Source organism: Podarcis vaucheri (genome assembly GCF_965113315.1).
Source record: "Podarcis vaucheri genome assembly, chromosome: 3".
NCBI lineage: Eukaryota > Metazoa > Chordata > Lepidosauria > Squamata > Lacertidae > Podarcis > Podarcis vaucheri.
The window spans coordinates 73337287-73352042 of record NC_138761.1 but is presented as its reverse complement, the minus strand read 5'-3'; the positions used below and the strand labels follow the sequence as shown (position 1 = coordinate 73352042).

The following is a 14756-nucleotide window of genomic DNA, read 5'->3' as shown; positions in this document are numbered from 1 at the left end:
AAACAATTCCACACACTTGGGAATTGAATGGCATTTCATCTGTCCTTGTTGTGAACCCATGTGGTTTCACTTCAGCCCTAGTATCGCATCTCTGTAGGAAGCAAGGTAAGGTTGGGAGAGGGTCACAGCCCAATGAACTGCAAGATTCAGGGGTAAAACACATAATAACTGTATTTCACAAAGTCAGACAAATGGCGCACGTCACCTGCTATTGTAAATCTTCAGTGGCAGGTTTGTTCCATGGCCTCAGGCAGAGATCATTTTCAGTCTTGCTACCAGAAATGGCCAGAACAGAAGATGAGCCTTATACATGCAAAAGCACCCGTCCCACTGAGTGGATCTTGCTCTTCTCCCACACATTGCTACAAAAATTGATTTTTTTAGTGACAATGGCCCGAGTCGCATGCCACAGCAAGTTAAACCTTTGCTTCGTATGACCACATGAGCCTGCAGGCTTCCAGAGGAGAATGTGGTAATGGTTTTAGCTCTCCCTGGAAAATAATATGCTGGAAAACCAAAGCGCAAGCCTTTGATACAGCTCATGATTAGTCTGGAGAGAGTGGTTTCAGACAACGTGCCCAGCCACACGTTAATGCAGGAGCACTAAGCTGCCACTGTGGTTGGTAACTGTGAGAAATGGGTGCTGGGCTAGATGGGCGTTTGCCCTGATCCAGCTTCTTAATGTTCATAGTAGTAGAACAATGTTCATAGTAGTAGAATGAACAAGGAGGAGAAGATGAGCTGAACCTCCTCTCCTGGAGTCTACACACCCACACATTCATGCTAAGCCATGATTTGGAAAACTACTCGAGAAATGGGATTTGGAGATAACTAAATTTGGGATTCCTGGGTACTGTATAATTTCCAGACCTTGTGATGAACATGCAATGCTTACTGAACACGCAACTGCTATGTAAAAGTATGCCATTCATTTGGTATAAGAAGAACTTGCTATTTAAAATGAAAGTGACTTTCTAATTTAGCGGGTTCAGATTACCAGGCACAGAGGCAGAGTCCAATTAATCAAATTTCAAGGCCAAGAGTTGTCTGCTCCGTTTGTCTCCTCCTGTTTTCCCAAAGTAGAGCAGGTCTCAGTCACAAATTTTACACTAAATACTAGCACTTCCATCTTACTATTGCCTTACACTGGCAGTTAGCAGAGGAGCACATATAGCCATGCTGTACCTCAGGCACAGCAGGATTTCTCAGAGCTCGTTGTAAGTTTTTTTTATAAAATTAAATTTGAGAATTTCCCAACTTCAAAGCGTGAAATGCGATGACTGATAAAAGTAGCAAGGAGAAGAAATGAGTCTGAGGAGAACAGCACAGTTTCAGATTAAATGCAACTAGTCATCCAAGCAAGTTAGAAAAAAAAAATCATGTGAAGTTAATAGGTATGTATCTTGGTAATTAAGCCTTAATTTAAAATTATCTTTCTTCAAATACTTCTCTAGGCAAGAACGCTATAATTATGCCTGCATATATATACACACACACACACACACACACACACACACGCATGTCATAATAAAATGCCAGCCATATGATTTTCACATACATTTAACTTTAACAATTATTTATGAAAATGGGAATAGGAAAGGCATATATTGGTGCACAGGATTTTCCAACAGGACTAAAAAGGTCAGAGTGAGAGTAAGTGTAAACTTTCTCTTTCTCTGTGTGTACGCAATGTATGCAAGGTTGTCTTTCCCCCAAAGTCAAAGGTTCCTCTCAGTAAATTGGGTTAGACAGAATCAGGGGTGAGGTGGCAGTTACTGCCAAGTTCATTCCATTGAACATTCACTCATACAACTTTGGGGTGTGGGAGCCCCGAGTACCCAATGTTTGGTGTAAGAGTCAAGTTGTGTCCCACAACAATTGTATTCCATTTTCTTTGTGCCATTTGAACATAGCTCTCATTAAAAACTGATCTCTCCTAGCACAGGTAGTTTAGCGGTGGTGAAGATGACATGTGCGGTAGGTACAAATGGAGCAGCAGAGACATGTGCCCAGGGGTTCAGAAGGAAAAGGAGATGGGGAGCGTGAAACCACCAGGTCTCAACTCAAAGCCTGTCTCAGAAAGAAGGAGTGGGCAAACTGGAGAAAGGTAATTAAGAAGCTGAGTACCACAGTGGAAGGGCAGGTAGTAGTAATATAATTTATTTACACCCCACCCATCTGGCTAGGTTTCCCCAGCCACTATGGGTGGCTCCTAACAGAATTAAAAGCACAATAAAACATCAAACATTAAAAACCTCCCTAAACAGGTAGGATCAATTTTAGGTGCTGAGCAGAGAGAAATATGGTAGTAAGAGATAAGCAAGGTATGAGTGCATCTAAAGAACAATGTTTATGCAATTTAATCACATTTCAACTAGGAAGTGCCCGTATCCTCCAGTAACTCTAGGCATTCATTCTTCTTAACAATTAATCCCTTAGCCCTAGTACACTTGTTTGTGAGGTACAATTTCCTGCTGTGTTCCATGATACAGTGGTACCTCGGGTTACAGACGCCGCAAACCCAGAAATAGTACCTCGGGTTAAGAACTTTGCTTCAGGATGAGAACAGAAATCGTGCTGCAGCGGCACGGTGACAGCGGGAGGCCCAATTAGCTAAAGTGGTACCTCAGGTTAAGAACAGTTTCAGGTTAAGAACAGACCTCCGGAACAAATTAATTTCTTAACCTGAGGTACCACTGTATAGTTATAACCCCCTATCCCTCTTCATTACCAACAGGCATTAAGTACTCATTGCCCCATCTGTTGTGCATTCTACAATTTCCAGATTATTCAAGGATTCATATTCATGAATTTAGGTTTCCTCTATAACCTTTAGAATAAGAACCAATCTATGTAATTAGCACATTAATTACAGCTTAATCACATACTCAGTGATGACATGCACAATGACCTTACCTCTTGAATTAAATACTTCATAATGCTTATTCATAGCACCCCACATATAATCTCAGTAGCTACTAGTTTATATTAAAGCAATTTTCCTTTATGTTCCACATTCATGAGATAGTGCATACATGTACATAAGGCATAAGCAACAAACCTAATGTAGCAATACCAGCAAACCTAAAATGCTGATTTGCAAAGTGAATTGTATCCTAATAGCCAATAATAACATATAATCTATAATAAAATTTATAATATACTTTAAAATAGCCCCCCAATGATAAGCTCTTTCAAGGTGGGGATCAGAACCCCAAAATCACACCTAATTTAAACCCCTAAGTACCACACACCTCATTTCAGGGGGAAAGTTCTTATTGGAGAACATTCAGCACAGCCTTTTCTCATCAAAAGAATAGAGTTCTCAAAATATTTGGAAACGTTTTGGTAAGCAATAAAACTTTCATTTTTAAAAGGTGTACTCAATTTTATCTTGAGAGAGGCAGACAACAACAACAGATATTGGTTCAGCTTTTGTGGCTGGAAGTAAACATTATTAAGTCAACTTGTGTAGGACAGGACAGCATGTATCTGAAACTGAGTGTAAATGGCTATCAGATTTTGAAGAGCTGGAATCACTGCATCAAGCTCATCAATTTTGTTAACAGTTAAACCAAATAGTTTTAATCAGAGTTTGAATAAATGTGCAATTACTTTTGGGGAAAGAAACTTTCATTTTTAAAACAAAATATTATCAAGGAACTAGAACAGAATCCAAATCAAGACAAAATATGAAAAAAACAGAATGAATCACGTAACACACAAACACACACTATTTTCTCAAAGCCGTTTGGGTTGTGAAAAGACTAGGAAAACCTGGTATGACCTTTTCCCAATGCCAGTGGCATTTAATTTAATTGATTATCTGCATATTCTGAGTAACAATCATGCTAATTACCCATGGGGTTTAAAGCAATCAAAGTACTGATGAGAAAACAGAGTGGCACATGTGTCTGCGTACAGGCAGCCTGTGTTGATATTTAAATGCAGATCCTCTATAGTACAGTTGTCTTGAACAGAGGAGCCATGTCTGCAGCTGTCACATCAGCTGACAAGGGATCATTACTGCTATTTACATACAGCTGACAATTAAATAAATTTCCTATGGAAGCAGAGCAAACATTGACACTTATGTGAAAAATACATTTTTTCTGAAGGTATTTCACATTCTTGTGCACAGAAGAAAACAGTGCCAGCTCTGTAAAAGTTCATCTGCATACTTTGCTGTAAACCTGAAATAATTCAAAAATACTTTTAGAACAACAGGTGATTGCACAAATTCAAGTTTTAGACTGGGATAGCTATTTTGCCTTCACTAAACCAATGGATTAATGAAATGTGAGTTGAACCTCCTATAGTTTGGAAATAAACTGAAGGTTTGTGAACACACACACACACACACACACACACACACACACACACGATAAATCTCTTTAGTTAGATCTTCCCAGATTACCAGGTACATGTATGAATGCAAATAAAAAAAATATTACAAACTACACTTATGCATCTGGACTGAATTCAAATATACCCTGAATACTACAAAGAAAATATACGTTGAGCATTTGAAGAGTCATAGTAAATGGATCTATTTATTTATTCTGCATATAAGATTTTCTGTATTTCCTCATGCGTAGTTGTCTTCAAATCTAAGTCAGTTTATATTCCACATGATAAACAGGATTATAACCGGAGAGCTAACATATAAACCAAGAGGAGGGGTAGCCCTTCAGATGATGTTTAATTCCAACTTTCCTCATCCCTGACCAATAGCTATGCTGACTGGGGCTGATGGAGTCCAACAACATCTGGAGGAAGAAAGATTAGCCAACTTTGAGATAGATGAATGAGTTTGAGAAATTTGCTGGTTTAAACCTTGCTTTAGCAACAAGCTCAGGACCAAAAGAAAGGTGATGTTATTCGCTCATTTACTAATTGCAGAAATGTTTTTAACAGTGCAATGCTGTTCAGTAGTATGTACCACTGAGTTCAATGGGGCCTACTCCCAGAGTAGCGTGTACAGTTCTGCTGCTCCTAAATAGCTGCTGCAGGAGGCCCCATCTGGATGGAAATTGGGGAAGGTTTTTTTTACTCCTTTGCCCCTGCAATATGAGAATAACAACACCAATCTACTTTAGTGGGCTGTTCCTAAGATAATGTGAACTGCTTTGTACATTTGGAAAGTACAATATGCTTCTCAAGTTCTATACAACAAAATGGCTCTAACAGTGCAATCCTAACTATAGAAAGTGTGTAAATTACATGAGTTATGCTAGTGTAAGATACCCCATCCCAAACTTCATTCAGGAGAAGTTTGACTGACACTACCATTTGCCAGCTGAATTCTGCTGGGTTACTAGAGCACGTGTCCTAGCTGAAAGGGGTCTAGAATAGGTATGTCTTTCCTTACCCCACCCTGCACCATGTCCCTTTTGGGGGCCTTTGGTCAGTATAAATTCTACCAGCTTAAATTCCACCAGCTGAGCTGAGCTGAGGGCCTTATTCTGGCACATCACCAGCTTAGCCAGGGTGAAGGACTTCTACTGGTGTAGCCCCAGCTAAGCCAGGAAGACCTAGGATCCACTGAATCCCAGCCCCCTTATCCTGGCAGACCGTGGGTTTGAATTGCACTGTTAGTTATTTCCTGAAACAAAGAAGGGATAAAGTTTCAGGCTTAGGTGCACCTTCCCCTGCGCTTCATTCCCCCTTCCACTCCACTTGAATAGAAAGCAATCCAGCCCCAATACTGTGCCTCTCCAGATTTGCCTCTACAGTGGTACCTCGGGTTACATATGCTTCAGGTTACATACGCTTCAGGTCACAGACTCTGCTAACCCAGAAATATTACCTTGGGTTAAGAACTTTGCTTCAGGATGAGAACAGAAATCGTGCTCCAGCGGCGGCATGGCAGCAGCGGGAGGCCCCATTAGCTAAAGTGGCGCTTCAGGTTAAGAACAGTTTCAGGTTAAGAACGGACCTCCAGAACGAATTAAGTACGTAACCAGAGGTACCACTGTAAGGTGGTAGGTAGATATATTGAAATATATGGTGCAGCAGCCCCTAAGTCATATCACACTAGTATTGGAAATACTAATCAAAACAAGGGTGGAAAGAAGGGAGTACAGCTAAAATAAGAGTGATGCAAGTTTCAAAATCGCACTGATTAATAATAGATAGTACACTTGGGGATTTTACTACTGATTTATTGAGATTTAAATAAATAAACCATCGTAATGGGTTGAGATGGCAAATAATTTAAAAGCATCTCCTTCCCCCCTCCCCTTAGCCACTGCTAAAGCTCTTGTTAGTAGTGGTAAAGTGTACAAAATGCATAAACAACAAACATAATCTCACTTCTGGAAAAAAAGGCTTCTCTCCCACCCCTCAACGCAAAACCTTAACAATGCAGATACAGACAAACCTAATACTTAGAAATGGATGCTCTGTCAGCACGTTAAAGAGAAAACGTTATTTTAAAAATGGCAAAGAAAGAAGCCACAATTCTGGGGTCTTTCTAGAATTCAAGCCACTTCTGAGCATATTAAAGAGAAGTGTTATTAAAGAAAGGACAAGAAAGAAACCATAATTTCTGGGGTCAATCTACAGTTCAAGCCACTTCTAAGGATATTAAATGGAAACTATATTTGGATTTCAGTGAGCTAAATCTGTTCGGTTTTGTGGCAGGTTTTTTTTTTTTAACTCTTAGCACAGCGCCCCCACAAGTACAAAGCAGAAGATATTCTATTCTATTAAAATCCTCCAAAGATGTCAGATATGCAAGATGTTATTCAGGCTGGTTGCCAAGCTCTCCAGAAATACTCACCAACCCTGTTCCTTCATATTGCAACTTGCCCACAGATTGCACATCAAGGAAAAATCAAGTTATATGCTCTCAACTGGGTTCACGCTAGATGTGTGACAGTTTCACTGCAACATCATGGTGATCATCGTGTTTGCTCTGTGTCAAAAGCAGTGGCAGCACTGGGCTCCCCTGTGCCATATCACCCCACATGGCAAGGGTCCTTCAGATGTTGAATTCCAACTTCTAGCAGCAGCATGGGCAACAGCCAGGGATGGTGGGAACTTGAGCCCAACAATATCTGAAGAGGCACAGCCTCTCTCCCCCAACCCCATATAGGATGTGATTCTGTGCTGGCACAGCTATTGAGGCAGACTTGGCTTTAAAATCAAAGCTTTTCACAAAGTGAGAGCTTTAAAAGAAGGGGAGATAAAGATGAGGAGTCCAGAGTTTGCCCCATAATGTGGGTGGCATGAAATATATTTGGGACATGTCATGGTGGATATATAATCCTGAGCCACTCTTGACAGCGAAGTCTCAGCATGAATGTGTGTGTTAATATACTGTGTACCTAGAACATAACTTAGGGGCATTAATTAAAATGGATCTGGTCTGAGTAAAATTTAGTTGACCACCACTCATAAAGTTGGGCACACTGAGATCCAGATCACTGTCAGAAAGCAGCTGAATTCTAGAGCACAGACGTCTGCCAACATGCCAGTGACAGCTTCCTTTTTGGGGCTAACCAACAGCTTTAAGGGGGTGCTTCTTCATAAGGTTCATGGTAAGGGGGGAAGGCTTGTCCTCCTTCCCCATGTTCCACGGCCCCAATCCTGGTCTTCCCTCCTCCCCTATTAATGCTATTTAGAATAAAATAACTGGACATATTAAATTTAATCCCACATTGAATGTTGCATCTGATTCAACCCTCAGGCAGAGGCATTCACATTACTACCTGCCCAGTGTTTATAGCTGGAGATGCCAGAGACTGAACCTAGGGACTCCTGCCTTGCAACACATGTCTTACTATTGTCCTATGGTTTGTCCCCTGCTTCATTTTGGGGGCCTTCATTTTGAAAATGGCTACTGGTAATTGGCTAAGGATGCTATACTGATGGAGGGTTAAGATACCAAATGTTTATTATAAATAAAATCCTACATTGAATAAGTATTTTTGTTCCTATTCACAGTATTTTAAATACTGAATAGGCATTAGAAAGAATGCAGAATCATCCTTTGAAACAGTATTAATATAAAACTTTGCACCAATATCATACTAGATAAGCTTTTCTACCTTATGATTTATATGAACAAATCCTATCAATGACCATAACTATCTTGCCCATAATTATCTTTCTTCAGTACTACCATCAGAACCAAATAATCCTTGAGAAATGAGACAATACGCAGGAAAACATCCTAAGTCCAAGTGCTATGCATACATAGAACAGATGCTTCTTTTTAAATAGCTATGATGAAAGTCCTCCCGGGAATTATTTTTTTTAACCTAGCACATGAGCATCATTATTCCAGTTCCTGTTACTGGTCAGCTGGGATGCTTTCCCAGGCTTCTGTCTTAATTTGAGCTCAGCAACCTGATTAATAAGCAACCCTATAAAAATATTTCATCATGTGTTATTCATTTTTTTTTAAAATCACACCAAGCTCCAAGGCTGTTTTCATAATTCATGTGCCAAAGAGATTAAAAGAAAAACATGGAGAGATCTTTTAGTCAGCAAGCAATGTGTAGTTTTGTCACTGAGGCCACATCCTTACTGTTGAGGTTGTGCATATGAGGGTACAGAAAAGCCATAAATATCTTTAAATAAATCACATAATTATGTCAAGGTACTAGTATTCCATGCTTAGTGATAAGGAAATGAATCTATGTTGCTTTTGCAGAGCAATCCTACTGAACGGTTGTGTAGGGTGAAAACTGATGGCAGAGGATGTAAGATCTCCAAAGTCCTGCTAAGCAGGCAGCAAAAGGGTAGAAGAGAGAGCAAAGTGGTGCTTGTGATTCCCCCCCCCTTGGGCTATTTTTTCAGTTAATAGATACATGGCATTTAACACTTATAAGACTCAGCTATATAGAGAAAACATCCTCTTCAGCATGCTGGAAATAATGCAAGGTAATTGGCATGACTTTCCATATGTGATGGACGTGGGAATTTGTGCAGCCATTTGGGGAAAGGTTATTTACAGAAATAAGCAAAAGTACAAATCACAATGTACAATGCAACCCATGCCTAGGTTTATTTAAAAAAATAATAAGTCATTCAAATTATTGCACAAGGAACTTGTCACTTTTCTTCCGGTAGCAGCATGATTGCTCATAGCAAAAAAATATAAATAAAAAATTAGAAAGGACTGAATTATCCACACAATGGAAGCAGAACGTGTGAACAATTACTTTATCTGAAAAACTAAGAGAGTACATGCCCTGAATGATGGCAACTGATACGGACGATTTTCCTGAAATATGGCACCCCTTTATCAAGTAGTCAAATGAACACTCTGATGACTGGCAACTACCATCTACACATATAGATTTATTACTCTTCTGTCCAGGGGGAGGGAGGGAGGGGAAAAAACCCAATTGTTTAGACACTAATATCTTCCACCTCTTTCCAAGCCTCTAACAAGAGTTACTAATTTCAGCCAGCACACTAGGAAACTGATGGACAAAAAGTTGAATTATATGGGAAGTCCCATCTTCCAATGAGAAATCTGCATGGATCATCTCTAGGGAGTATTATATGTCATTGTCTGATATAACAAGGAGTAACATTATACAAAATCAGTCCACAAGAGATAAGAAACAGATGCGGTATGTCAGTCTCCACACTGTTACAAAATCATTTATATCAACCTTTTAAAAATAGTTCTATCTGAACCATAATACTAGTTTGCATGATGCCATAGGAAATTTCTTTTTTAAGGCAAACCTTTATAATATCCCTCCCTTAGATTTTAGCTCCAAGGCTTTTAAGTACTTTATAAAAGCCACAGCACAATAAGTGGAAGCTGTTTCAGAAATTAAACTGTCTAGTGCATTCCTTGCCTCAAGGCTCAGCTTGATTTCTTTCAAGACTTCTCATTATAACCCAAAAGTCTTCATGCAAAACTAAAATAAAGGAAAATACAAAAGGAGGAAAATACTGCCCACACCAGTAACCAACTTTGTAAAATTATAGGTTTCCTATCTAAGTAGAAATTAAAGCAGAACAGTTGAAACAATTTAATGGGCACAACTGCAAAAGCGTAAGATATAGAGTTGCTTACCAGAATTTCCCCCCTGTAAACAGAGCAAGTTTTTATTCACCACATTTTTTCAAGAGCTTCTGTAAGACTGGACCTGCAACAAAAGAGGGAATTGCTTAGTTATGTACTTCCATCATTATTTACTTACACAGTGCCGAACAACTCTGGTGTTTCTAACAAAACTCCTTTTATAACAATCTTTGGATTGGGCTGTGCACCAGTGATGGGACTGGAGCATAACACCAACACAGGGAGTTGACCTGTTTTTCATTTTTTTAAAAATGCCGCTATAGAGTTACCAACGGCCAAGAGAGCAGAACCAGTGGATGAAGGCATTGTCCAATCTTTCTTTCACAGTATTGATTTTTCCTCTTTGTAAAAGGTATACTTGAGATTGAGCGTTATTAACAAAACATATGGTCTGTGATAAAACAAAAAATAACGTACCCTTCAAAATTACAATGCCGACATAATTGGAATTTTCACATATTGTTAAAAGGGCCCATCCAGCAAGGGAAAGTGTTAAAATAAATACAATTAATTCCTTCAGACCTGCTCAGTTATTGGCATGTTGGTATTTCACATAGCAATAAAGTGTCTCAATCATGTGCAACAAAGTAGTTGTAAGAATGGAAGTCTGCAAATTGCTTTCCCACACTCAGCAAATTGTTACAGCTGCAATTGTATCTTTTTGTAAAGTTACAGTTTGCTGCAACTGGTTTACCCTTTATCGTTATACAAAATAAAAAAATAAGCAATACAATAAGTCCATGATCATAACTGGAAACAATTTTCCAGTTACTGAAGGCCATACAAACAGACATGGCATAACTTGGGCACTGTAAGAAGTAAGAACGGTAAAATGAACAGGTGCCACTATTTCACCAAAGTTAACTAATTTTTTCATGGCAGCTACTTGAGTTCTTTCCTTAGGCTATATACATAGACAGAACAGCTTGCAGTGCAGACAAGCAGCGCTGTCAGAACAATTTCTATGGCAATAATCATTGGGGAAAAGAAGAGCCTGTGTCTTGTGGTAGTATAAGATTTGAGAAACAGAGCAAACAAGATCTTGGAGTGGTTGGAGAATGAGGTACAATGCCATTGAATGCCTGAAGATTAAGGAAGAGAACAGAGGTACAGTACATTCTCTACAGTTAATTCAAAACTGTTTCCTCAGCATTGAGAGAAGGATAACAATTGTGTTTAAGGTACACATGACTAAAGACTGAAGGCATAATCCTGCTTGGCCACAAAGGCCCAGTTCACAGATCCCATTAATTAAACATAGGTTTAAATCAACTATGCTTTAATGTGAATTAGCAGAGTACTTGTTCCCAGGGCACACCTCCTGCTACTGCCATGAAGCAAAGCAGAGTCTGTGTCATGGGTAGGAAAACTAAGGCCCGGGGGCCGGATCTGGCCCAATCGCCTTCTAAATCTGGCCTGCGGACTGTCTGGGAATCAGCATGTTTTTACATGAGTAGAATGTGTCCTTTTATTTAATATGCATCTCTGGGTTATTTGTGGGGCCTGCCTGGTGTTTTTACATGAGTAGAATGTGTGCTTTTATTTAAAATGCATCTCTGGGTTATTTGTGGGACATAGGAATTTGTTCATTCCCCCCCCCCAAATATATATAGTCCGGCTCCCAACAAGGTCTGAGGGACAGTGGACCAGCCCCCTGCTGAAAAAGTTTGCTGACCCATGGTCTGTGTCATCTGGCAGAGTTGTGTCATCTCAACCTAGGCTTATGGTTTGCTTTCCCCAAACAAACCATGAGTGGTGTGTCAAGAACAACCCTTGGTTACCGCATGTAGTTTGTTGGGGAAGAATCAACCCAGCAGCCCAGGTTTTGATAACATTGGTTTGGTTTTTTTATGATACAGAAACAGCAGCAGTGCAGAAGGAGCACCATGGGGACTAGCAAGCTTCTTATTCACATTAAACCATTGTTTGTTTCAAACTGTAGTTTAATTTGACCTGTGAACCAGGCTATAGACCGGCTTCATTAGAGGTCAGTATGGCTCTTTTCTCACCCATGCCCACTCCACATATGCTCTGCCACAGCTCAACTATTCATTTCAAGGAAAGGCTCTCCTGAAATGCACAATAAAGAAATCCAGGAACTGCATTTTCCTTAAGCCCCTACATGAAATACTGTTACTCTGAAAAGCGCCTTATTTATTTCCCCTTCCCCTGGAAAAATGTATTGCTGGCTTTAAGAAAAAAATATTATGGCAGTGAACAGCATAAGATCGACAACAAGAACCCAACCCGAAAGTACAAAATTCATCACAAAAATCAGTAAACCAGCTTATTACACCAAATAACACATCTCAAGGAAAGTGTGGGTGGTTCTGTAGAAGCCACGAGGCAGTCATGGCGTTTCCTTGAAGTGAACATTCATGATACAATCTAGAGTGTGAGGAGAGCTGCTGAGTACCTAGGGCAGATGTTGGGGAGGCAAGAGTTATAGTGGTCTTTATATATCTCAGGGTATGGTCTGAATGAAGGCACGTGAGGTCCCTGCCTCTGTCTGGTCAGTGCTTGGATGAGAGATTGCCTGGAAACCACATGTATTTCCACCTTGTGTTCCATGACGAAAGAAAGGCAGGATATGAATGTAAACACATAAATATACAAGATAAATAAATAAATAAATAAATAAATAAATAAAATGGAGTCTCTGCAGGAGTGGCAAGAGTGCTTCACAGGGGAGTTTTTAAAATATATTTTGAATGGGATATGTAAAAAGAGTTCTATTATCTATGTTTTAAACACACACACACACACACACACACACACGAGATATGACTTCATCCCACATTAGCATGCCCTGCAATTAAGATTCTCCTTGGAGGTTAGTCTTTGGGTCCCTCTTTAGATGTTAGGCAGGTTGTAACCTGTGACAGCTGCCCTGCCTGTGACACTCTCCACAGGGAGGTTTTCCAGCATCTTCTGGGTATCAGGTAAAGACTTCTGGGGTGGGGGCAGATCTTTTTGTTGCTGGCTTTTACAGTGTGTTTTAACTTGACTTGCAATTGTTTGCATCCTAAGAATCGCAAAGTGAATTCTTGAATTGTGTAAAATGAGAGTTTCCCTCATGCAAAATGCCTCTGTCTGGTTTTGGGTAATTCCTTCTTCCAACACCAGCTCCCCATGCCGTTCTCATGCTGTTCAGGAACCTTTTCACGGCATAAAGGGGAGGGTGTTCAGAGGGAAAGGGAAAAAAAACCCTTCCATGAGCTTCTATTTGTGTCTTTTTTCTTCTTCAAATCTAAGCCATCCTTTTTCTGCTGCTCTATTTTATTTTGATTTTTTAAAATGTATTATGGTCATGTTTAAATAATATGTTGGCTATAGTTGAATCATACGCTCCTAGAGGCTTTGCTTTGTAAGAATGAAGTAGAAATCTTTTATTTTTGTACTTGATTTTTGTTTCAAGTACCCAAAAACAGTGATCAACAAATTATGATGTTGTAACTTAAGAACATGTGGCACAATCGTTGATCATTGAATTGTAGAGTTGGAAGGGACCCCCAGGGTCATCTAGTCCAACCCCCTGCAATGCAACATGGGGCTCAAACCTATGCATGGTTATGCTCAGAAACAAAACCCACTGTATTCAGGGATGTTCATCCCCTACCATATTGGACTTGTGTTTTCTGAACTACTAGTAACAAGACTAGTTTTTTTAAAAAAAAGATTATGCTGACAAACCAATGGAGTGATATCTGATTTGTTCAGTAAACTATAGTCGGCACATAAATTAGGTATGAAAAGAGCTGTGGTGTATGTACAGAATAAACAATAAGTAGCGTATTCTTACAGACTAATGCTGATTCACTTATTTTTGGGAGGCCAGATTACTATTTCAGAGTGTATTTTGTGACAGATCAGTACTGAAGTAGATAGAAAACACAGATAAAGAAATATATAGAGATATATTATGAGCCAAAACCTCAACGTGTGCATTTCTACTGTCCACCGCTCCCCAGCTATAAACACTAAGGAGAAAGAATTTTCCCATGTCTAATAGATATGAAAACCAAGGCAACAACTATATTTTCCCCTGACCTAGAATCCTTCTACCCCCAAACCACAGTGAAAGGAAAGTCTAAAGATAAATGAGACGTTTTATTACTTGATTTCATTCAGATCACATTATGCAAAGCAGAAAACAATAATTACTGGAATTTCTCATTTCCCTCTGACTTCTTCCTGTTCTGCTCAGAAACTCTAATAAATTTGCAAAGAATTATCTTGCTTATGTTAATTAGCTTGTTAGCTACACAGTAGCTCAGCTTTTGCAAAAGAAAAATGCTTGCCGTAACTGCCAATGAAATTGGTTAGATAACCTCACCTTTTTTTTAATTTAAAAAAATGGAACAAATTTGAAGAAAAGCCGAATACAATATGATATATTCAGATTCCAAGAGGCAGCCCTTACAGTGGTACCAAGATATTTTTGTTTGCAAGTCTGGGCCATGCTAATGCAGAAGATATTGGTTCAGATGTAACGCTCCAGGCATCATAAACCATGGTTTATGAAACCAGGAACATGCACAGGGCTCACATCTCCCCCTCTCTCCTCAAAATGTGGAACCCTGGTTTAATGTTGGTAAATTAACCAGAATAGTTCTTCCCAGCTTAAAAAGTATGGTTTATTAAATCTGGAATGGAAAACCGAAACCATGAAACGCTGAAGGCCACTGAATCTGATTTAAGC

At 39.5% G+C, this 14756-nt stretch overlaps 1 protein-coding gene across 12 annotated transcripts in view; it reads right to left on the bottom strand.

Annotated features, from left to right (window-relative positions):
* The window catches only part of FYN (FYN proto-oncogene, Src family tyrosine kinase), a 114921-nt gene that overhangs the window by 42145 nt on the left and 58020 nt on the right, over positions 1-14756 (bottom strand). For 10 of the 12 annotated variants that reach the window (XM_082216783.1, XM_082216790.1, XM_082216789.1 and 7 more), the window contains one exon: positions 10046-10118. The exons of 1 other annotated variant lie outside the window; for it this stretch is intronic. The gene's annotated coding sequence lies outside the window, so the exon portion shown is untranslated. Of the gene's footprint in view, positions 1-4105; positions 4194-10045; positions 10119-14756 lie in introns of all 12 variants that reach the window. One more of the 12 variants, XM_082216792.1, reaches the window with a different exon arrangement.